Source organism: Pseudopodoces humilis, chromosome 26 (assembly GCF_049639895.1).
Source record: "Pseudopodoces humilis isolate 2021_Gansu_Grassland_sample_001 chromosome 26, ASM4963989v1, whole genome shotgun sequence".
In the NCBI taxonomy this organism is placed as follows: Eukaryota; Metazoa; Chordata; class Aves; order Passeriformes; family Paridae; genus Pseudopodoces; species Pseudopodoces humilis.
Window position 1 is genome coordinate 5,440,341 of NC_142225.1, and position 22,350 is coordinate 5,462,690.

The following is a 22,350-nucleotide window of genomic DNA, read 5'->3' on the forward strand; positions in this document are numbered from 1 at the left end:
GTGTTTGTCTTTCATTCATCATTGTGCTGAGCAGCTCTTTTCCCATTGCTGTCCAGATGATTTTTCATATCCCAAACATCAGGTGGAAACTGCTGAGATTGAAGTTTGCAGTGGAGTTCCCCAGTGGCAGTGTAGGGGATGGGTTTTAATTTGCTGAGCACCTTTTGGGGTTTCCTTTTAGAATTGCAGAGAATTTCCCAGAACCTCCAAAATTTTGCGGTGTTGACTCCTGAAAAAATTGGTTGATGGAGAAGAGGAAGTTTATCTTGGGGCTGCTCTGTGGAACACTTGAAGCAAAGGCCAGAGGATGTTTTGTCCCTTTTGTCCAGTGTGTGACAAATGCAGTCCTTAGGGAATACAGCTCTGGGGGGTTTAGGGGACCTGTGAAAGGGAGTGGATTTAGGAATTGTGCGAGTTTCACACTCAAAATGTACTGGATTTCCATGTGTGGAGTCTGCCTGATAGACTGAAGCCTTTCAGGGGATGGAATAGAAAAAAAAAAATCACTTTATTTCACGTGTTTCTTTTCCAGTTTGTGGTTGTGATACTCCAAGTGAGTTGGTGTGGAAATGATGCCAGACAGCTTTACACTGTGGAGTTTGGGTTTGCAGTGAGCATTGCTGGAATAAGCAAAGCTTCCAAGGGAAAGTGTCCCTGCCCCTGGGCATGGCATGGGATGGTCTTTAAGGTCCCTTCCAACCCAAACCATTCTGGGATTCTGCTCTCTGATTCTACAAATCTGACTTAAACACCACAAATTAATTTGGCCTAATTGTCATGAGTCCTGTGCTGTTTTTCTAAAACTCAGTGCTGCGTGAATTATTTCATTCTGGAGTCTGGAAATGATAATTAAAGAGATGTGAACTCTGTGCTAAGGGAAAGGCTGCATGGATAAAAATGTGTTGCCATCTGCTGGTAACAGGGGCAGTGGGAGTAACAAAACAGGTCCAGAGTTGCCTGGTTTAAGGTTAAATAATGTGAAGTGACAGTGCTTGGTGGGTTCTTGGCGTCACACTTAAAATCAGTATAAATTAAACCCTGCCCATGGCAGGGGTTGGAACTGGATGATTTTAAGGTCCCTTCCAAGCCAAACCATTCTGATTCTCTGAATCTAAATATTTCTGAGGGTGGTGAGAATGGAGCTGGGGGCTGAAATGAAGAGACTTGCAGCACTTGGGTGTTGTCCAGCAGGGAATCAAATGATTTCTCTACCTGAGACAGAGCCCAGGAGCACAGAGCACACAGTTTTATTTGAAAGGAAAAAATAAAGTATCTGTGTAAAGAACAGGTCAAGGCAAGCAAACAGCCCATGGAGTAGGAGTGCTCAGAAGGTTGGGTGGCTGTGTTGTCACACCCAGGCCCTGGCTTGCTTGAGTTGAAGAAGCTGAGTTATGTTTGAGGAGATGCTCCTCTGTGTCTGGAAGCATCCCATCCCCACTTGAAGGGACTGTCCTCCTTTTGTGCAGGATGCTTGGCCTGTTGGGGGGAGTTCAGGTCAGGGAACAGCAAAGCTGTTTGAATGGCCAGCTCGTGCTCTGGATGGTGTTTGGGAGGCCAGGTCATGCTCTGGATGGTGTTTGGGAGGCCAGGTCACGCTCTGGATGGTGTTTGGGAGGCCAGGTCATGCTCTGGATGGTGTTTGGGAGGCCAGGTCATGCTCTGGATGGTGTTTGGGAGGCCAGGTCACGCTCTGGATGGTGTTTGGGAGGCCAGGTCATGCTCTGGATGGTGTTTGGGAGGCCAGCTCGTGCTCTGGATGGTGTTTGGGAGGCCAGGTCACGCTCTGGATGGTGTTTGGGAGGCCAGCTCGTGCTCTGGATGGTGTTTGAGAGGCCAGCTCGTGCTCTGGATGGTGTTTAAGAGGCCAGGTCACGCTCTGGATGGTGTTTGGGAGGCCAGGTCACACTCTGGATGGTGTTTGAGAGGCCAGCTCGTGCTCTGGGTGGTGTTTGGGAGGCCAGGCCATGCTCTCGATCATGTTTGGGAGGCCAGCTCGTGCTCTGGATGGTGTTTGGGAGGCCAGCTCGTGCTCTGGATGGTGTTTGGGAGGCCAGCTCGTGCTCTGGGTGGTGTTTGAGTGGCCAGGTCACGCTCTGGATGGTGTTTGGGAGGCCAGGCCATGCTCTCGATCATGTTTGGGAGGCCAGCTCGTGCTCTGGATGTTTGTTTGTGACTTGGGGGGTGAGGGAAGGAAGTTTCCCATTACTGTTGCTTTTCCCCCTACATCATAACCGATTTCAAATGGTGCTAGACAAAAACTGAGACTCTGAACACCAAGAGAAATCGGTCAGCCTGTGTAAGAGATGTTTTCCTGGCTCAGAGAAGGATCCTCTTGTAGATGACAGCTATGCATTCTTTAGAGGTGACTACTCAGTGCTCTGGTCAAACCTTCATCCACACCAGGATCGGCTTTTCCATGTCTGGGAACACGCTGGACATCAGGGAGGGCAAAAAAAGAGTTCAGCTTCAGTTTTAGTGGTTGGGATGCAGGGCTGGAGAAGTGAAATATTGCTAGGAGGTACCAGCAGCAAGCTGGAAAGCGATTCTACAAAAAGGAGTGGGTTCTGTGCGTGCTGGAAAATGGTTCTGGAGAAAGGAGTGGGTTCTGTGCGTGCTGTGAGGCATCTTGATGATGCCCGTGGCAGGGGCTTGGTACAGGATGATCTTTAAGGTCCTTTCCAACCCCAGCCAGTCTGGATTCTGTGATTGCTGGAGGCACTTCTGTGTTTGACTGCTGAGGTGAAATTGTTGGAGGGAATTCCTGTTTGCAGAGCTATGGAGTGAGAATCCTGTGGTGATGGAGTCCCCAAGCAGAGAGTGGAAATCCTTTTGCTCTGAGGCAATAAATAAAGTGTTGATCGTGGTTTTTGGGTGCCTGTCAAGGTACAAGAGGTACCACGTTGGTTTTCATGCAACTTGTGGATCACTTTACTCTGGAAAAGTTGAACTCATATCCACTGTTTATTAGGCAGAAGTACACGAGCAGGAGGCTGTGCTGCTGTGGCCCTGGCTTGGGAGGGTGCATACAGTGGTTGGAGAAGTCTCTAGAAATCAGATGATGTTACAAAGTGGATGGCTGGCAATACAAAACAACAACAACAAAAAAAAGACCTTTGGGAAAGGGGCTGCTTTGAGGAGCAGAGGATGTTGCTGAAGTGAGCAGGTGCTTGGTCTCCTCCCACGCTGTAATTCTTGCTCCTAGAACACTGATTTCAAATGGTGCTAGATACAAAGTGGGAAAATCTAAGCCACCATGTGAAACCAGCTTCCAGAGGAAGACACATCTTGTGCATGGCTGCAGGCTGAGGGAGAAAATCCTTCATCTCCACTGTACCTAGAGAAAAATTCATTTATTTAGTTTTATTAGACAGCAAGACAGTTACCTTGGGCTTAGCTACTTTATGGATAACGCTTTTTTTGTGGCATCTTGTGGATGGTTGAGGCTGGTGTAGGAGAAATGAAATTTATGTGGTGAGGAAAGCCCCCAGCCTGGCAGTGAGTGTTGTTTCCTGCCCTAGCCAGGTGGAATGCGCTCAAGTTCTTCCCAGCAAGTGATGATTAAGGTTTTATTTCTTGCTAGTGCCGAGCATGATGCTGATGGGGTGAGTGTGGGAAGTTTGTGTGGTACAGGAAGACTTTTTCCATTTCACTGCAGATGAAACCAGGCTATAAACCTCATTCTGTCCAAGACACAGAGAGTTCTGGCTTTGTGTCACTCACTGATCAGAGAGCACAGGACACATCAGCTGCTTTTTGTGACAGGGAAAGGAAATGTGAGTGTCCTGATGGAACTTCCTCTATCAGCAATCCCTGGGCTGTAAATAAGCCAGGACTCGCAGATTTTTGTGAGACAACTTTTAAATTCTGCAGGCAGGATGAAAACAAATTGGATTGCAAGTCCTTTGAGTGTGGGTCAGAACAGAAAGGTTGATAAATTGAGGTGTAAGCGGTTCAGTGGAAGTTGTCGAGGAAGGGGAGTGTGAAAATGAGTGGCTGATGGTTCCTGGAACTGCAGCAGGGCTGAGCAGTGCACTTAACCTGCAGTGGCTCGGAGCAGAGGGAATGGAGGGGGTGTTGAGAAGCCTCTGAACTGCTCCACACATGCATAATTCAGGAGCTATCAACCCTTGGATAAGTGTCTGACCTGTGCTGGAGCAGAGGCCGATGTGAAATGGAACAAAGCACAACTGGAGGCAGCAGTTTCACTTATGGATGGCCTGGCTTTTTGGCAACCCTGTGTATTCCTGTTGTAACCACATCCAAAACCCTGCTCCAGTGCCTCCATCCTAATGCACACTCCCAGGCAGCAGAGGGAAAGCTCAGAGACAAGAGCTCGTCCTTCCAAGAAAGAGGGGTGGAGGAAAGGGGAATAACTGGACTAGATTCCTGTGTCTGGATATTTACTGTCGTTTCTAAATCCATTATCTGGGGCAACAGGGTGAAAGACGAGTGGAAAGCAGGTTCCCTCCCCAGTGCCTGCCGTGCTGGCACAGTTATTGTGAGGCACCCTCTATTACCAGGTGAGAATTACTCCTGAAAAGATGCACAAGAGTTGCTGCTGAGGAGAGGCAGGTGCAGCACAGATCCCAGAACCTGAGAAACAGGCTCACAGTGAGGTTTGCTCTGCTTTCTCCTTGCCTCAAGTAGGAAGCACTACACAGAAATCTTCATTAGGGTTTTGGAAAACAGTTGGAGGAAATGACACTTGATTTTCTTCTGCTGAAAATGGGAACTTGTGTTCAAAGTATGAGACTTAGAAGGGCTGAACACCTCTGCACATCTTCCCCTCTGCAAAGGAGACCAGCCTTTCCAGAAATATCATGCAGCAGATGAAGACCAATGGCTCATTTATTATTTATAGTTTTGATAAAACCGGGTTTCACTTCAGCATAATTAAGATGCTGCTGCCCCTCCTCCAGGCTACCTGGAGTTTGTCCTGTTGCCTTCACAAGCTCACCAGAAGGTGTCAGCCCTTCTTGGCAGGGTGCAGGTTTTGGGAAGGGTGCATCTGTGCTCTCCTTTCCAAGGCTCCCAGTGTGTCTGGGCATGAGGGAGGAGCAGTTCAGGATGCTGAGATCCACAAAGCAGGAGCACAGGATGGTTTGGGTCGGAAGGGACCTTAAAGCTCACCCCTGCCATGGGCAGGGACATCTCCTGCTGTCCCAGGCTGCTCCAGCCTGGCCTTGGGCACTGCCAGGGATGGGGCAGCCACAGCTTCCCTGGGAATTCCATCCCAGCCCCTCCCCACCCTCACAGGGAAGGAAAGGAAGCAGTGCTGGTCTCAAACATTTGCTGTGTGGAGACCAGCAAATGCTGTCACCTGTCCTCGGCCTTGTCACAGTGGTCTGGACTTCCCAATAAAGAGCAGTAGGGAAAGTACAATGTCATTCTGTGGTTTTCCTCCTTTTCAGATGTTTTAGTGGCAGTGCTGTTCTGTAGCTTCTTCCAGAGGAACAACTCAAAGCCTTTCATGGACTTCACACTGCTTTATACATTCCATAGGAGACAAAGACAAAAAGGGAATCCCTGGCTTTCCCGAGAAAGGGAATTTCCTCTTTACCCTGAGACTTTCAGTCTGCAAGGAGCAAGGCAAGCCTGGATGCCACAGACCTGGTTTTTCACAACCTACACCTTCTGTATAGAAAGGCTTTTACAGAAAGCCAAACAGAGCTCAGTGTGCATCATAAATGTTTTTCTCCATTTTCACATCACGGGGTGAAGGTCGTGGTTCATCAGGCTCTGGTCTCCCCTGGAGAAAATAATCCCTGTTTTACATGCTGAGAATCTGAGCTTGATGCATCATCCTCCCAGTGAAGGAATGAATCAGCCCAGGGCCAGGTGCAGGACAAGGGGTGTGACAGTACAAGTGGTGACCTGTAAGGGGAATGGAAATGAGTGAACTTCTAAGGTTTCAAAAAAAGCCTCCTCGGCGTGGGGAGCCTGTAACTGCATCTCTTTGTTGTGCAGGTCTGGTGCTGCGTGGGTCAGCTATGGACAAATGTGCTCTGGCTTGCACTGGGAGCCAGTCTGGAGCCCTCGGTGTGTCAGCAGCATTGCCTGGGGGCACGCAGGGTGGGGGCTGCACTGCTTAGGAAAATTGATATTTGTGCCTAGGAGATGGCTCTGGAGATGCCACTGGCAGCAGAAACAGGTACTTCCTTCACGAGTTTAAAGCATAAGGGAGATTTTTTTTTTTTTTCCTTTATTAAGACCACAATAAAAACTCCACATTACAATCCTGAATTGAACACAGCCTGTTCCTTCAGTCCTGCTCTGGCAGCCTTACAGCTGCAGCACAAATGGAGTTAAAAGCCAGACACTCTGTGTCTGAAACCCCCCAAAACCCCAAGGCAGGCTGAACACTGGGACAGGATGGGGGTGAAAGCCTGTGGAGCTTTGTGTGCCATTGAACTGTGAGCAATGGGACGGTCAGGCTTGATTTGAGTCACTGATTTCAATTCCTGTTGGGGGGAATCTGTCAGAGCACTCTGCAGTGTCTGTTTTAGCATGGTGACCATTAGAGGTGTGCTCAGATATTCCTGCTGTGGTTCCCCCGCCTGTGATCCCCCTCTGCTCGGCTGAAATTGCTTTCACTTGCCTGGAGTCACCCAGTTTTCCTCCACCTTTGCTCCCAGGAGAGTTCCTGGGCCAAGCCCCAGCCTGTTTGTGGGGCACAGGAACTGCTGAAGGCCTGGATCCTATGGGGGGTTCCAGATTTCACAGGGAACAGTGGGGTGAAGCTGGGCAAACTCCCACAGGGGAAGAAAAGCTCTGCATTTACGTGGCTGAGGTCAGGGAAGGGCAGTAGGAACAAAAACTCCTCAGATTTAGCGAGCAGCACATTGCAAAACTCGCTCCACTCGAACAAATGATCCACCTAAGCAGCTGCAACCTGAAAGGCCATTTTCTGTTCCTAACTCCTGTACCTAAGCATCCCTTTAGAATGTAAAGTACTGATTGCAGGGCTGGAAAGCTCTCACAGGGAGATGATTGTTGTGATTTGTACAGTCAGTTCAGGAACACGGTGTTCCCCCAACACCACCGCTCCAGCTCCTCCAGGTAATGGCAAGGGAAGCCATATTTTCCTTTTGTGTCATTCAAGAGACAAAAGAATGTCCTGAGCCAGGGAGGAGCATGAGGAAACAAACCCAGCCAGATGTTCACTGAAGTATAACCTGCCTTTAAACCAGACAAACCAACAAACCTTGGGTTTAACACTACCTGCAGTACAAGGACCTGGCAAAACAGGCTGGAATAAAAACACTGACCAAGCACTTCTGGCTGGCTCCCCCAGGCACACGAGCTGCTGGTCTGTCCCTGTTCCCAGGATTTCCATCATCCCATCCCTGGAACACCACTGTGTGTCCAAGAGCCACTGCCAGTGTTTGGGAAGGCTTTGAGCTGGGTTCCCAAATGCAAACCCAGGGGCTGCTGTCGGACTCCTGAGCACCCTGTTTGTGGGGGGAGCTGGAGAGATGAGCTTCCCTCAGAAATAGCTCTTCCTTGGAAAGCTGGAGGGCTGAATCACAGTGTGTTGGCTCGGTTCTGAGCAGACGAGCCATCACATCTGCCTCCCTGCAGGCGAGGAGGTGGCACTGGCATGGGGATTGGCAGCCAGGCTCTGTCCCTTTGGGAGAGCAGGGAATGATGATGATGATGATGATGGGGGAAGGTGAACAGGGTCAGGCTGCCCAGGGCTGGGGGCTCTGGCTCTGCTCTCCCTGTGGACACAGAACATGCCCCAAGCTTTGGGGACTGAATAAGTTCTTTTGCTCAGAGGCATTAACCACTGCCAGAGCCAGCCCAGAGCATTTCCGTGGCTGGGCTTGTCCTGAGACAGCTGAAAATACCGGTGAGATGGGCAAAGAGGAGCACCAGGGGAAAATGGGGAAACCTGGGAGGGGACAAGGCAGCTCCTGAGCTGAGCTATCTGAAACTGAAAGCACCTGAGAGACAGCCCTGGCTTGACAGGCCCTGGGGAGCCTGCAGAGTCCACCTGATAGCTACAGAAATGCAAATATTCACAGAGGTTTTCTTCCTAGAACAGAGTGTGAGTCCTTAAATACACATTCCTAGCAGTCCAGAGGAAGTCTTGGGGGAAAAGGGGATGAGGGAACTAGTGGAAAGTTTTTGGAGCCAGCAAGGAAACAAATGATGGATTTTAAAATTATTTCAGAGACACAGGATTTTTTTGGAGCTGCAGTTTTGGGCTCAGTGCCCCCGCTGCTGCAGTAATGTTAATTCTCAAGCCTCCCCTCCAGGTTCAGGCATGGGCACAGTTGCAAGAGAAGTAGATTGGGAGTTCCTGAACCAACTGGTTGCTGACCATGAGTCAGGGGAATGACCTTGCAGCAGGCGGCTCGCGGTGCCGCTCTCGGAGCCGAGCCAGGATAAACGGCACTGGCATCTCTGAGTGCTGGTGGAACCATTTTGTGACATTCCAGCTTGGCCTTTTCTACTGCTGCCTTTGCACCGAAATTGTTTGGGTGGGTGGGAATGGGATAGAGTATTCCCTTTTTTCCTCACAGCCTGGGCTTGGGTCTGTCTGTAAACAGAGATAAAGGGGCTGTGGACAACTCCTATCTCTTGCCTTCATCCTTGTCCATTAAAATCAGCATTACAGATATTTAACCAAATTAAATCTTACTCTCCCCCCCCAGCCATACCCATATTAAACTGTAAGAAAACACCATGATAAAGTTTTAAAAATCCTAACCAGCAGCACTGAATTTTCTGGATAGGTCTGGGAGAGATTTGTCGGAGGAGAGAGGGTAGAACACTTGGCATTTTGACGTTTTAATGAATGTTCCCAAATAAGAAAAGAAAAACATTTGCTTGTAGACTTTAAGCTTCTCACAGCACCAGAAAGCTCCTGACACAGAGCCCAATGCTGTATTTGTATAACATGGAAATGAACAGCAGCAGCAGCAGCAGCGCTGCAGGCTCCGAGTCTGCTCTGCGAGCAGCAAAATGGCCAGGGGTGCTGGGGCTCATCCGAATTCCTTCATCATTTGGGGAGGTCACTAGGTGGATCTGATACCCCTGACCCTCCAGGTGTGGTTCAAACTCTAACATCAATGTGAAATGAATGTTTCTAACCATATTCAAGCTTGTGCTCCCATCAGCTCCACTCCCTAAAGCACCGACAGGAACCAACAGCAAAATTCGTCTGCGTCACAGATGTAACATGACCATCGGCAAAACAAGTGCAGGGGGAGATCACGGCTGTCTCGTCCCTCACAGAGCCTTCCTTCTCCAGCAGACAACAAGAGGTAATGCTTTCAAATTTATATTATGGGCATGTGAAATCCTACCCTTCCTTCCCCGAGTGCCACGGTCCCCGGAACGCCCGAGAAAACTGCGCGTGTTTTGTCGGCGTGGTAGCGAACGCTGCGTCACGATGCTGCACCAAGGCCGAGGCAGAGCAAACCCCACTCCCCAGAGCAGGGAAACCCAGATACAGGAAAATGAATCAGCTCACACGGTGTCACACACATACAAGTGGCAGAAGGAGGGAGAAATCACAGCTTTCCCCAGTCCTTTTGCGGCACCGTGCAGGAAACGAGCCCGGAGCAGTTACCCAGGTACAGCTCACAGTGACAGTGGCACCCCTGTGCACACAAGCACTGCTGTCCTACAGAAATATGCCATGTCCCCTTCTTAGCCTTGTTTCCTGCCAGTTCTGCAGATTTACCTGCTGCCAGTAACCTCAATTCCTGAGTAATGAGATTTACAGCTGAAGTTTAACATTGAAATAACTCCTCTTTTATCCGTCTCCTTACCCTCCCTGCGTTTGGGCGCAGTTTGGCCAAAACATGGTGGCAAAAGGAATCAAATCCATGCTGAACACGTTCAGCAGCCAGTGGCACCTCCTTGAAAGCCATGAAACAGCACTAGCTTTACAAAGTAAGGGCTTCTCCACCCCAGAGCTGTGGTGGGGAAAACTGCAAAGAGCTGTCCACACAACCAACGCTCAGGAAAACAGACACAACCCACCCATCATCCGCACAACCCAGCACCGTGCCTTAGTCCAGCTCCTGGCTGTACAAAACCCCCTCCACAGCTGCCTGGGACTGTTCTCATGTGTGTGTGTGTGTGTATTTATGCCTGTCTGTCTGGCTGCAGGGACCACCTTCGTCGCTGCTGTTCCCGTTGTTCCCCTGCTCTGCGGATCTGGCGCTGCGGGAGGCGAGGATGCTCCGAGGGAGCCAGCCACAGCCAGCGGAGGCTCAGTGAGTCAGGAGGGGTTGTGATGACTGCAGTAAGAGGCTGAAATTCCCTATGGAATCTGGCAGCAAAGGAGGGGAAGGAGGAGAGATGGAGATGGGAAAGAGGGAAAGAAAGTGGGGAGTGGCACGTACAGTCTGTTGGGTTCTTCCCTGCACCGCACTGCCGGTGGAAATGGCGGCCCTGCGCAAAGGACGGAGTCGTGAAAAATCCGCAGCGCCTGCGGCCTTCGCGACCAAAGCACCGAAATTCCGTCCAGGGTGTGAATCCAGCCCTTTCCTCTCTCCCTGTCTCCCAGAGCACCCTGCAGAGGCCAGGCTGCAGCCCAGGCGATGGGGACGGTGGCCACGCTGTGCCCGAGCCGGTGCTGAGCCCAGCGGTTGTTGCTAAACAACCAGCCCTGACTCTGGAGATGTCAGCCAGCGAGTAACAGAGATTAAACACTCCTGCTAGCACATCCTGAAACTTGGGTAAGCCTCAGAATGATGAAAGACTATGGAATAATGGTCCCTGTTGTATGAGAAAGCAAAGTTACCACTCCACTGCATAATCGGGAGACTTCCTCGGCCAGAAGGACCAAGCTCAAGGCTGGCTGTGTCCTCAGCACTTCCCGGCAGAGCTGCCATCTTCATTGCTGGTCGCTTTAAGAAGAGAGGTGAAAAAATAGTATAGTGAATGGTTAAGAGGGAAAAGTGTTCTCCACTTCCCCATCCTCTCTCTGGAGCTGATCTCTGCCCTCAGTCTCCCGTTTATCCTTAACCAGTCCTTCCCAATCCTTCCGTCCGTGCTTTCTAGCGCTGTTACTCCATTGCAAACCTTTACAGACCCATCACCGAGGGCAGTCTCCATCTCTCTGTGAGGTTACAGAGCCCGTGGCAAACTCACACTTGTGCCAACAAAAGCTGAGTTTGGGTAAGAGTCAATTTCATTTCTTTAACTATTCCCACAACACAATTTCCAGGTGCAGTCCCTGCCCCAAGCAGCTCACAGTGCTGCCAACACTCCAGCACCTCACAAGGGAGGAGGAAGCGAGGAGAAAAGCCCCGAAGGCCAGTGCTGTCCCCCGCACCGAGAGCTGCAGCTCTGACACGTCATCGTCACGACCGGACGGCGGAACGAGACCCCCCGTGAGCACCCATGGGCCAGGGGCTGCACCCAGCACAGGCAGCAGGGACCAGCTCCTGTCCTGCCCGAGGGACGCCTGGCATCCCGGGATCCCAGGTGGGCACGGAGCGAGCGGCGGGCAGGGAGGGGCAGGCAGGGAACGGAGTGGGAAGGGAGCAGGGAGCAGGCAGGGAACAGGCCGTGGAATGGGCAGGGAGAACTTAGGGAACGGGCAGGGAGCAGGCAGAGAAGGGCAGGGAGCAGGGAAACACACAGGGAACAGACAAGGAGGAGGCAGGGAATAGGCAGCAGTGGGCAGAGGGCAGCTCAGTGCTGGCAATGCCACATGCACACTCTGGCTGACACCCCCAGGCAGGGAGCAGGCAGGGAACAGGGAGCAGGCAGGGAACAGGGAGCAGGCAGGGAACAGGGAGCAGGCAGGGAACAGGGAGCAGGCAGGGAACAGGGAGCAGGCAGTGGCAGAGGGCAGCCTGGCGCTCACACGACCCCTGTGCTGACACTTGCAGGCAGGGAATGGGAAGCAGGGAATAGGGAGCAGGCAGTGGCAGTGGCAGTGGCAGTGGCAGTGGCAGTATCACGGGCAGGAGAAGGGGCAGTGGCAGTGTCACGGGCAGTAGCAGCAGCAAGGCCAGCCCTGCTCACACAGTCACAGCTGACACCTGAGAGCAGGGAGCAGTGTCAGGGGCAGAAGGGGCAGTGCCCCTGTCACTATCACGGGCAGTGTCAGGAGCAGGAGAAGGAGCAGTGTCCCTGTCCCTGTCAGTGCCAGGCCAGCCCCGCTGACACCCACGGGCAGGGAGCAGGGGCAGTGTCAGGAGCAGTGTCCCTGTCCCTGTCAGTGTCACGGGCAGTGTCAGGAGCAGGAGAAGGGGCAGTGTCCCTGTCAGGGGCAGTGTCAGGGGCAGTGTCAGGGGCAATGTCCCTGTTCCTGTCAGTGTCACAGGCAGTGTCCCTGTCCCAGGCAGTGTCACGGGCAGTGTCAGGAGCAGGAGAAGGGGCAGTGTCCCTGTCCCTGTCAGTGTCACAGGCAGTGTCCCTGTCCCAGGCAGTGTCACAGGCAGTGTCCCTGTCACGGGCAGTGTCCCTGTCCCTGTCAGTGTCACAGGCAGTGTCCCTGTCCCAGGCAGTGTCACGGGCAGTGTCAGGAGCAGGAGAAGGGGCAGTGTCCCTGTCAGGGGCAGTGTCCCTGTCCCTGTCAGTGCCAGGCCAGCCTCCTGGCACCCTGTCACGGCCAATGGGCTCTGGCGCTCCACCTGCCATCCCCGGCGCGCCCAATGGTGGCGCGGCCCCGGCGCTGCGCCCTCCCCGGCCAATGGGAGCCGGCGCTGGCTCTCGTTAATGATGCAGCAGTCCAGGGAAGACTATCACATGTGAGCTGGCCGCCTGCCAGCATGGAGACACCGAGAGAGCAAGGTAAACAACTTTCCAACGCCAAAATGATGACATTTAATCCCTAAATGCTCGCTTCCCGGCTCGACTCATCTTTAACCCCTTTCAGCTGGCGTGGAAGCGTCTGGAAGGCACCCGTCTACCTGTCCCCAGTGCTTTTAAAAACTGGACGACGTGCCCTGCAATGATCACTGCGTCACCGTTTGCCACTTTGCGAACTACGCAGTGACAGAGCTGCGAGCTCCGGATCTCAGGGTGCCCGTTAACCCCTGCACCGACCCCTCGCTGGCATGCCAGCCCCCAGGGACACGGGGGGGGATAAAAAGCTCAGACAAACCGGGAAAACAGCAGTCTTTGCAAAGTTGTCATCTCTCTCCCACGGCTACTACCCTCCTCTGCAGTACAGCAATGCCGGCAGGAGTGACATTAGTACAACCTGTGCTGTCGCTCCATTGAGAAAACAGCTCTGACGCAGAACAGAGCAATCCTGCCCAGCCAAAATAATAATAAAGGCACTTTGGGATCCCAACTTAGGGACGCCGGGGGAAAGGGACGCCCTGCAAATAATCCGAATACGCGGCCGCAGCTCCAGCCCCATCCTGATCAAAGGGTACGTACGTGAGGGAGACGAACCGGACCGAGGAGCCGTGCCCGTGCACCATCTGCGCAGTCCTCAGCCCTCCGCTCGCTCTGGAGCGCCGCAGAAGAGAAGCTTCCAGAAATTTCCTTCCCGTTAACCCTTTCGGTGTCTGCCCACTCTCCCTCCCCGTGGGATTAAGCGCGCAGGGTCTCCGGCATCGTCAATGGGCGAAGCCTCCTACGCCGAGCGAGCCCGAGTACGGGGTACAAATGGCAGTGGATGGTGGCAGGAGCCCAGTCTTGGTGTTGGTGCCACTTCTCTTCCTGGAGCCCTCTCTGCCTCTCTTGCTGCCTCTCTCCCCTCTTGCTGCAGCAGGGCTGTTGCTGGTAGACCTATCGACGGAGCTTGCTCTCTCACTCTCTCGCTGAGCTCTGTGACGCAGCTCTAAATTCTCCAGCCTGCTCCTTGTGTTATAAGAGCGGAACTGCAGCTTTCCAGGGAGCCCGTGCCAGCGGTGCCAGGGCCAGGCAGACCGGAGGGAACGTCACTCCTGGACTCTGCACCTTTTTTTGGCAGTTATTCTGTTCCTCACCTCTGTTTCTGCGCTTCCTCCCCGGCTCTCAGCCTCGCATCTCCTTCTCTGCTTCTGAGTCATACTTACCAGGTTAACTCTTTTAGGATTGCTAGTCAGCAGTACAAATCTCCAGCGATAGCAGCTGAAGCCACAGCCAACTTTTTTGGTGTTTTCTGCTTTAAAAAAGCCAAAGCAAATCTTGCTGGCTCTAAAAAACAAAAACACGTGCACACACACACACGTTGCAGTAGAGAGTTGGTGCTTTCTGATTAACTGTTTCGGTGACGGGAACCACTGCTTGACTTCCTGAAATAAAATATTTTAGGCCCAGGTCCTGCAAATCCTCAGCAGGCAGATCCCCTGAAGCACAAGGCAGCTTAAGAGGAGCTGCTGCTGTGAGCAAATGCAGGACTTCTGGCCACGGGGCTACTGCTGGCCCCTGCTCTGCTGGCCACAGGACACTGATCTGAGCGTGGTTCAGCTGCTGGGCAGGTGCGTGGTGTGAGATAAGGTGCTGAAAGTGCTGGAAAGCCATAGGATCTTCTTAATCTGAGCAGCATTAATAAGTGTTATCACACACACGGATTCAAAACGCTCGGCGTAGGCAGGGGAACTAATAACCGCGCTCCTGGAGTCCCCAGAATCCAATAATCCCCGACAGAGACGGTCCACAGGCAGCTCTGCATTTCAGCACAGCAGGCATCATCCCCAGGCAAGCAGCCTTTTGCAGCTGCTCGCTCTCTCCTCGCCTCTGCCCCCCAAATCCCTGGAATAACTCCGGTGCCTCCGGCCGGCCCCGGCACCCGGCAGGGGAAGCAGAGCTCTGCCGGCACCGGGAAGTGTGGAGGAGGATCCGTGGTAGGTGCAGCTCCTGGGAATCAGGGGAGCTGCTGGAGAGGCAGCAGTGTGAGGGAGTTGATGTGCACACACGGAGCAGCGAGGAGCAGTCCGTCAGGAAACGGGGAATGCAGAGAGAGCCCTGCTCCGCTCCTCCGTCTGCCATTTTAATTCCGACTCCAGAGCCGGCTGCCGGCGTTGGGTTTTTCACTACAACCAAAGCTGAAGTAACCACGATTTTTTTCTCCTCGCAGCGTCTGAAGAGCCTGAGCTATTTTGGGATTTGTCTGTACTACACTGAAAATGACACCTGTTACGCACAGACACAAATGAGAAAAATTACAAGTTCCTCTTCCAGGATCCTACAAAAAATGGGGTGAGATCCCGTGGGTCAGGGCGGGGTGAGCAGCACAGGCTCTGCTGTGGGGTGAAGGGGATGACCCCGATGAACTGAGCAAATAGCTGTACCAGAAATGTAAAAAGTCTGTAGTAGCTGATGCAAGGGGAAATCAAGCCTCCATGTGACCAGAAGAAGTAGTGCATGATCAACTAAATGCCACAATACATGGTTTCTTATGCAATCGAGCCCATGGGACTCCAGGCCTTACACATCCACTTTGTGGCCAAAGCTGCAGGGATTAACTCCTTCCTTAATGACTGGGAGCGAGCTCAGGCTCCCGAAATGAGTCATCCCCCCGAAGCAGGCCGGGTTTTGCTGAGACACGGAGCTGCCTGTGCTGCTTTCAGTCCCCCCCGTTCTCTCGGGAGCCCCGGCACGCGGCACCGGGGCGGATTTTCCGCGTTCCCGCTTTTCCCCGGCGGTTTGCGCCGCGCCGTGCAGGCAGCAGAGGCCACCTCGAGATCCACGGAGCTCCAGAGCGAGATGAAACGCTGGGAGCCTCAGAAATGGGGCAGTTCACCGATGCTTTCAGCTCACACCGCTTCTGTCCTGCGGTGCGTTAAGGAGGTGAAACCAACTTTGATTTATTTCAAATGACTCGTTCTGGTTGCTTTCAGGGGAAATGCAGCGTTTATTTGATGGTTTGCTTTCCTTTGAAAATCAGCAGCCCTGGAATGTTTCTATCTTTACCTGTCTCTAGGTTCTTGCTGGTGACACTCAGGCTCCCAAGAGCTCAGAGCTGTGCTGCTCTGGGGAACAATCAACCGTGTAAGAAATCTTGGGGCAATGGAAAACTTCAGCTCTCAGGCCTGAGTGAAGAGGCCTAAAAACATAAAGTCATTTTCTGACACTCTTGGCCAGGATTCGGCATTTTCTGGTTCAAACATCTTTGACATTCCATATATTTCCATATAAAAATCTAGGCTGCATTTCTGGTTTCACTGGAGCCCATTTCCATGTGTTGCTACTGGTTTGAATTTGGTTTTTTTTATTTTTCTTTTCCTCACAGAATTTGAAAGTAGGAGACAGAGCTGTGGTTTTGTAAGAACCAACTATGAGGGTGTGAAGTCCTGGGCTAGAAAGAAGGCTTGGAAAATAATGGTGAATAATGGAGAATAATCCATGGCCATGGTCTGAGACAGGGGAGATGGGTGTCACCATCGGAATGGCAGGGCAGGAATCTCTTCCCAAACTGGATGTGAGCCTGTGGCTGATCACAGCTGGGCTCTGAGTGCTTACTGTGCTGATTAATAAAATAAACAGTTTTTACAGTGCTGGACATTGTAACAAGATCTCAGGACTTGCAACTGGGCTGCTTTGGGCTGGATGTTTGGGGAAAATACCAGTTTTTGAGGAGGGAGGGAGGGGATTGACCCTCCACTGGCAGTTCCCCCAGCACCACGAAAGGGTCAGGGAGTGATTCCTCAACCTCCAGAGGAAGCCTAAAGGTTCATCCTCGGTTCTCCAGCGTCTCCCGTGCGAGTTTCTGCTGCCATGACCTGAACAGCGACAGCATATGGAGCCTGACACCCCCCAAATCTCACCCTCATGCCCATCATTATTGCTGCTGGGGGTGATAAAATAACCTGAGAGAGGCCCTTGGTGTTTTGAGTGCTGAAGGAAGCCCTCGTGGTTCTGCCGGGGAAGCCTTGGCTCAGCTTTGGGTTTAAATGCCATCGGCCACACCTTCCCCCAGCGCAGGAAGCACGATTGTTAAAATCAGGGCATGTTCCTGTTGAGCTGAAAGGCTGAGATAAATAATCCAAAGGCCTCGTTTATGCCAAGTGAATTCCTGCCCGGGCCGGAGCAAGTCCGGGCAGCTGTAAATCTGTAACCCCTCGACCTCGGCAGCCTCGCGAGGGGAGGCTTGGCACATCCCCTCGGGAGTGGCTGGGCACAAACGGAAGGAGCAAAGAATCGGGCAAAGGTGGACAGGGCAATGGAAAAGTTTCTTCACTTTACCGACCCAGAGGCTTAAAAGCTGCTTTAAAATGCAGAATAGTCAGGTTTTCGAGTGCTGATGTGGGGTAGGGATACCTCATCCTTACAAAGGATCATCCCTCACTGAGGGACAGAGTCACAACAAATATTCAGCTTTTGGTTTTTTTCCAAAAGCTTTATTGTTTTCCAGAGAAGCTTCTTTAGTGAATTCCAGAGAAATTGCCAGTGAGTCCTTTCTTTACCAGCCCAGCAGAATCCCAGAATGGTTTGGGTTAGAAGGGACCTTAGAGCTCACCGTGTGCCACCCCTGCCATGGCAGGGACACCTCCCGCTGCCCCAGGCTGCTCCAAACCCCATCCAAGCTGGCCTGGGACACTTCCAGGGATCCAGGGGCAGCCCCAGCTGCTCTGGGCACCCCGTTATATCTGGAACACCCTGCTGCTCTCCCTGGAGTCCCAAGAAAGCAGGAGGAAGAGCAGCAGGCAGGTGAAGAGCAATAAACCCCTTGGCAAACAGTTTTAAAGGCGATTCCGTGCGTCTGTTTGGGTGTGCACAGCTGGCAGTCCCACAGAGAGCGGGCTGGGGGGCTCAGGGTTCCCCTCGGGAATTGTTGAAGGGAATTGTGTGGAGCAGCTGGTGCCGAGATCCAAAGCCGGCAGTGCCAGAGGTGCGGGGTCCTCGCCGGGAGCTGTCGGGGATGTGTTGGCTGTGCTGGCACTGGGCAGTCACATTGGCATTCTCGGTGCGAGCCCAGCCCGCGGCACAGAGCAGGCACCGAACTGGGAGCCCGCAGGTGAAAACCTGCCCCTCCCTCTGGAAACCTGCAATTTTTCCTGTGCAGTCTAAGAAACCCAGCCGGGAGAGCCGGGATCCTTTTCCAAAAGGAGCATGAACATCCCAGCTGCTTCAGAGAGCCTCGCTGGACGGGCCGTGGTGGGGTCGGGCTGCGATGTTTGGGATGCCCGACCAAGAGCAGAATTCCCGGCTGGCACAGGGACCCCTCACCCCCGGGACCCCCAGCGCTGGCAGCGGCTGCGGGGGCAGCTTTAGCTCGGCTCCCGATCCGAGGAGCCAACAAAAGGAATTATTTCAGCTATTAGCTGCTAAGAATAGAGCGGCGGGGGTGCTGAGGTGCCCGAGAGCGCAGCCGGAGGAGCGGGGATTGCAGGGGAACAGCTCGTGAGTCAGGAGCCAAAGCCGGGCAGAACCGGCCTCGGGCTGCGCTTTGCTTCTCCATCCTCCTGCTTTTCCCTGCGGAGCATCTTCCCAATCCTCTGCGGGAGGAAAAGCCCGCAGAGCCGCGGTGCCTGCCCCGGGTCCCGCTCTGGCACGGCCGGGGGGATTTGGGAGAGGCAAACATTCCCGGCCCGGAGCAGTCCCTTGATGTCGGGCCAGCGGTGTTCAGGGTGTTTTCCCAAGTGCTAATCTCGAAGTTCCCTTTGCAAATACCTCATAAAAGGTTAAAGACACGCAGGTATTTAAATGCGGGGTCAGTAAGTGGTGAGGTGCTCAGGGATGGCTTTAACACCTTGTCCTGCTGCTGTTTAACAAAAATCCTTTTGCTATCGCCGCGTGTTTTTATCCAAGATAGCTTGGAAGAGGCAATTTTCCTTCTGTGCTGTTTGTGCAGCGCAGGGTACAACACATTCCTGATCCATGACGAGGTTTCCAAACTCCATAGTAAAATGAATAATAATGATAGTAAACGTTGTATAACTTCTTTTTTGTTTTTTTTTTCTTTAATACAACAACCTTTGTATTACTTCAGTGCTGGATTTTCCAGTTATTGTACGTGGGGGGGAAAAGAGTTTTTTAAAAAAAAGAAACAAAAAAAAAGAATAACAATGAAATGGGGAAAAAAAAACCCAAACAAATAAATTCAAGGTTTGTAAGAAGAGAAAAATCAGTCCTGGGTGCCGCTGCAGAAAGAGTTGAGCTGGACAGAATTAAAGATCTCAGCTGGAGCGTGGACAGGGCAGCAGACAGCCTGCTAAAAATAGAATAATCCCAATTACAGCCACACTCCTGCTTTCCCCGGGTCCCCGCTGCCCGGGGGCACAGGAGGCGCTGAATGCCGAGGGGATGGGGACACTCGGTGCCCGTCCTGGCATTCCCGGGGGCTCGGGGGGTGACACTGAGGGTGACAGTGAGGGTGACAGGGTGACAGTGAGGGTGACAGTGAGGGTGACAGTGCCAGTGAGGGTTACAGCAGTGTCAGTGAATGTGACAGTGCGAGTGACTGACAGTGCCAGCGAGGGTGACAGTGCCAGTGAGGGTGACAGTGCCAGTGAGGGTGACAGTGCCAGTGAGGGTGGCAGCAGTGGCACTGAGGGTGGCAGCAGTGCCAGTGAGGGTGACAGGGTCCGTGAGGGTGGCAGTGGCACTGAGGGTGACAGCAGTGTCACTGAGGGTGACAGTGTCAGTGAGGGTGACAGCAGTGTCACTGAGGGTGGCAGCAGTGGCACTGAGGGTGGCAGCAGTGGCACTGAGGGTGACAGTGGCACTGAGGGTGGCAGTGCCAGTGAGGGTGACAGTGGCACTGAGGGTGACAGCAGTGTCACTGAAGGTGGCAGCAGTGTCACTGAGGGTGACAGCAGTGCCAGTGAGGGTGACAGTGTCACTGAGGGTGGCAGCAGTGTCACTGAGGGTGACAGTGGCACTGAGGGTGGCAGCAGTGTCACTGAGGGTGGCAGTGTCACTGAGGGTGACAGCAGTGCCAGTGAGGGTGACAGTGTCACTGAGGGTGGCAGCAGTGTCACTGAAGGTGACAGTGGCACTGAGGGTGGCAGCAGTGTCACTGAGGGTGGCAGCAGTGGCACTGAGGGTGACAGCAGTGGCACTGAGGGTGACAGTGTCACTGAGGGTGACAGCAGTGCCAGTGAGGGTGACAGGGTCCGTGAGGGTGTCAGTGTCACTGAGGGTGGCAGCAGTGGCACTGAGGGTGACAGTGTCACTGAGGGTGGCAGCAGTGGCACTGAGGGTGGCAGCAGTGGCACTGAGGGTGGCAGCAGTGTCACTGAGGGTGACAGTGTCACTGAGGGTGACAGCAGTGTCCCCACTGCCGCCCTTGGCCGCGGCTCAGCTCCGCTCCCTGCCCCAAATCCGCTCTGTCCCCACCCAAACCCTGCCGGGCAGGGCTCCCGTGACCTCTCCGCTTAAAGATTGACCCCTGGCCCTGCTCAGCCCGTGCCAGGCTCTGCCTAAACCCCCCTGGCCGTGCCAGAAATCCCTCCTGCCTTCATTTCCTCCTCCTGCCTCTCAGCAGCGGCGCTGCAAAATGTTCACTGTGAAATAAACAGATGAAAGCCTCTGTTTTCCCAAGCCTGGTAAGTTTATTTGTCCCATCCAGTCCAGGCAAACAATATCCAAAGGGATGGATATTAATTACCAATTTAAATATTTAGCCAGAAAATGAATCCCTTCAGCTATAACAACTTTGTTTTGTTTAATCAGAAACCAGGAGAGAATACTCTGAGGTTTCTTTTAGTTTCTCTCACAGAAATCAAACTTAAGTATCTTGAATTTAGTTGAGGAGCAACTCCAGCAAGTACAGGGAGAACAGCATGGGTCATGTAAATGTCCAGATGAGCCTGATGTGATTTAAATAAAATTTAAAAGCGTTTTTAAATGCTTTATTTAAAAATCCAAGTCCTGGTGGATGGCAGGACACAGCCCTGAGAGAGGCAGGATCGTGTCCAGGGCCTGCAGGTAGCTCTGAGTGGGGATAAAGGTTCGGATGTGCTGGTGAGCAGAAATATTTCTGCTTAGAGCTGACCAGAAAATACTCCAACTCACATTTTTAGGGTTCATTTTCCCTTTGCACTGAAATGCAGATTCGGGATTTGGCTTTTTTTTTTGGTTTGTTTTTAATTAAATGAGGAAGATTCAGTGCAGAGCAGTCGGTACCTGTGGGCTGCTGGGCTGACAGAAGTTCTCCTGTTTGATTCCCCAAAGCACAGCCCCACAGAACCAGTCTCCTGTAGCCCAGCTGATGCCAGAGCAGAGTTTTGGGGAGATCTGGGGAGGTTTTTGTCCCTTCTGCTGTCACCTCCCACCTCCCTGGAGCTGCACCCTGGGGACACAAAAACCTCCCATTAAAATTTCCGCCAACCTCATCATAACAAATCAACATTTTCCCATCGGGAAGCCAACAAGCAAGGGAAGAAAAAAATCTGTTTTGGCATTCCCGAGCAGCTGGGCCAGGAGCAGCCAGGAGCAGCCAGGATCATCTAGGATCAGTCAGGAGCAGCCAGGAAGAGCCAGGAACAGCCAGGATCTGCCAGGAGCATCCAGGATCTGCCAGGATCAACCAGGAGCAGCCAGGAGCAGCCAGGAACAGCCAGGAGCATCCAGGATCTGCCAGGAACAGCCAGGAGCATCCAGGATCAGCCAGGATCAGCCAGGAACAGCCAGGAAGAGCCAGGATCAACCAGGAGCATCCAGGATCAGTCAGGAACAGCCAGGATCAACCAGGAGCGGATCTGCCAGGAGCATCCAGGAACAGCCAGGAGCAGCCAGGATCTGCCAGGAACAGCCAGGAACAGCCAGGAGCAGCCAGGAGCATCCAGGATCTGCCAGGATCAGCCAGGAGCAGCCAGGATCAGCCAGGAACAGCCAGGAACAGCCAGGATCAGCCAAGATCAGTCAGGAGCAGCCAGGAGCAGCCAGGATCCGTCAGGATCAGCCAGGAACAGCCAGGATCTGCCAGGATCAACCAGGAGCAGCCAGGATCTGCCAGGATCTGCCAGGATCAACCAGGAGCAGCCAGGAGCAGCCAGGATCTGCCAGGATCAACCAGGAGCAGCCAGGAGCAGCCAGGAGCAGCCAGGAGCATCCAGGAAGAGCCAGGATCTGCCAGGATCTGCCAGGATAAACCAGGAGCAGCCAGGATCAGTCAGGATCAGCCAGGAACAGCCAGGAACAGCCAGAAGCATCCCTGGGGCTGTGCCCGCTGCTCCCGGCCTCACCTGCGCCAGGTGAGCGCGGAGCTGTGCGGATGGAGGACACATCCCGCTGTCCCTGTGCGTGTCTGCCCGGAGCTGCTGCTTTTCCAGGCACAGCAGGGATTGGGAAATGTGGGCAGGGATTGGGAAATGTGCCGTGATTCATCCCAGCCGCTGCAGCCGCGCTCCCACCCCGGCTCAGCACCCACGGGCGCTCGGCAGCCGCCAGACGCACACGGAGCCAGAACCTCGCTGCCACTCAAATCCTTTATTCTCCTCTGAGAGGAGACCAAAAAATAATAATAATAATAATAAAAAAAAAAAAAATCCTGAA

The 22,350-nt window shown here is 53.0% G+C and overlaps 2 long non-coding RNA genes across 2 annotated transcripts; one reads left to right on the top strand and one right to left on the bottom strand.

The window, feature by feature from the left end:
* Nucleotides 1-3,360: 3,360 nt before the first annotated feature.
* LOC106628508 (uncharacterized) lies at nucleotides 3,361-16,390 on the bottom strand. The gene is made up of 3 exons (XR_001331903.2): nucleotides 13,360-16,390; nucleotides 10,763-10,868; nucleotides 3,361-5,874 (listed from the first exon to the last, which is right to left on the bottom strand). It is a non-coding gene; the product is annotated as an uncharacterized LOC106628508 (long non-coding RNA).
* LOC148182575 (uncharacterized) lies at nucleotides 5,885-13,346 on the top strand. Its single transcript, XR_015774534.1, has 3 exons — nucleotides 5,885-10,697; nucleotides 11,189-11,448; nucleotides 12,851-13,346. It is a non-coding gene; the product is annotated as an uncharacterized LOC148182575 (long non-coding RNA).
* Nucleotides 16,391-22,350: the final 5,960 nt, after the last annotated feature.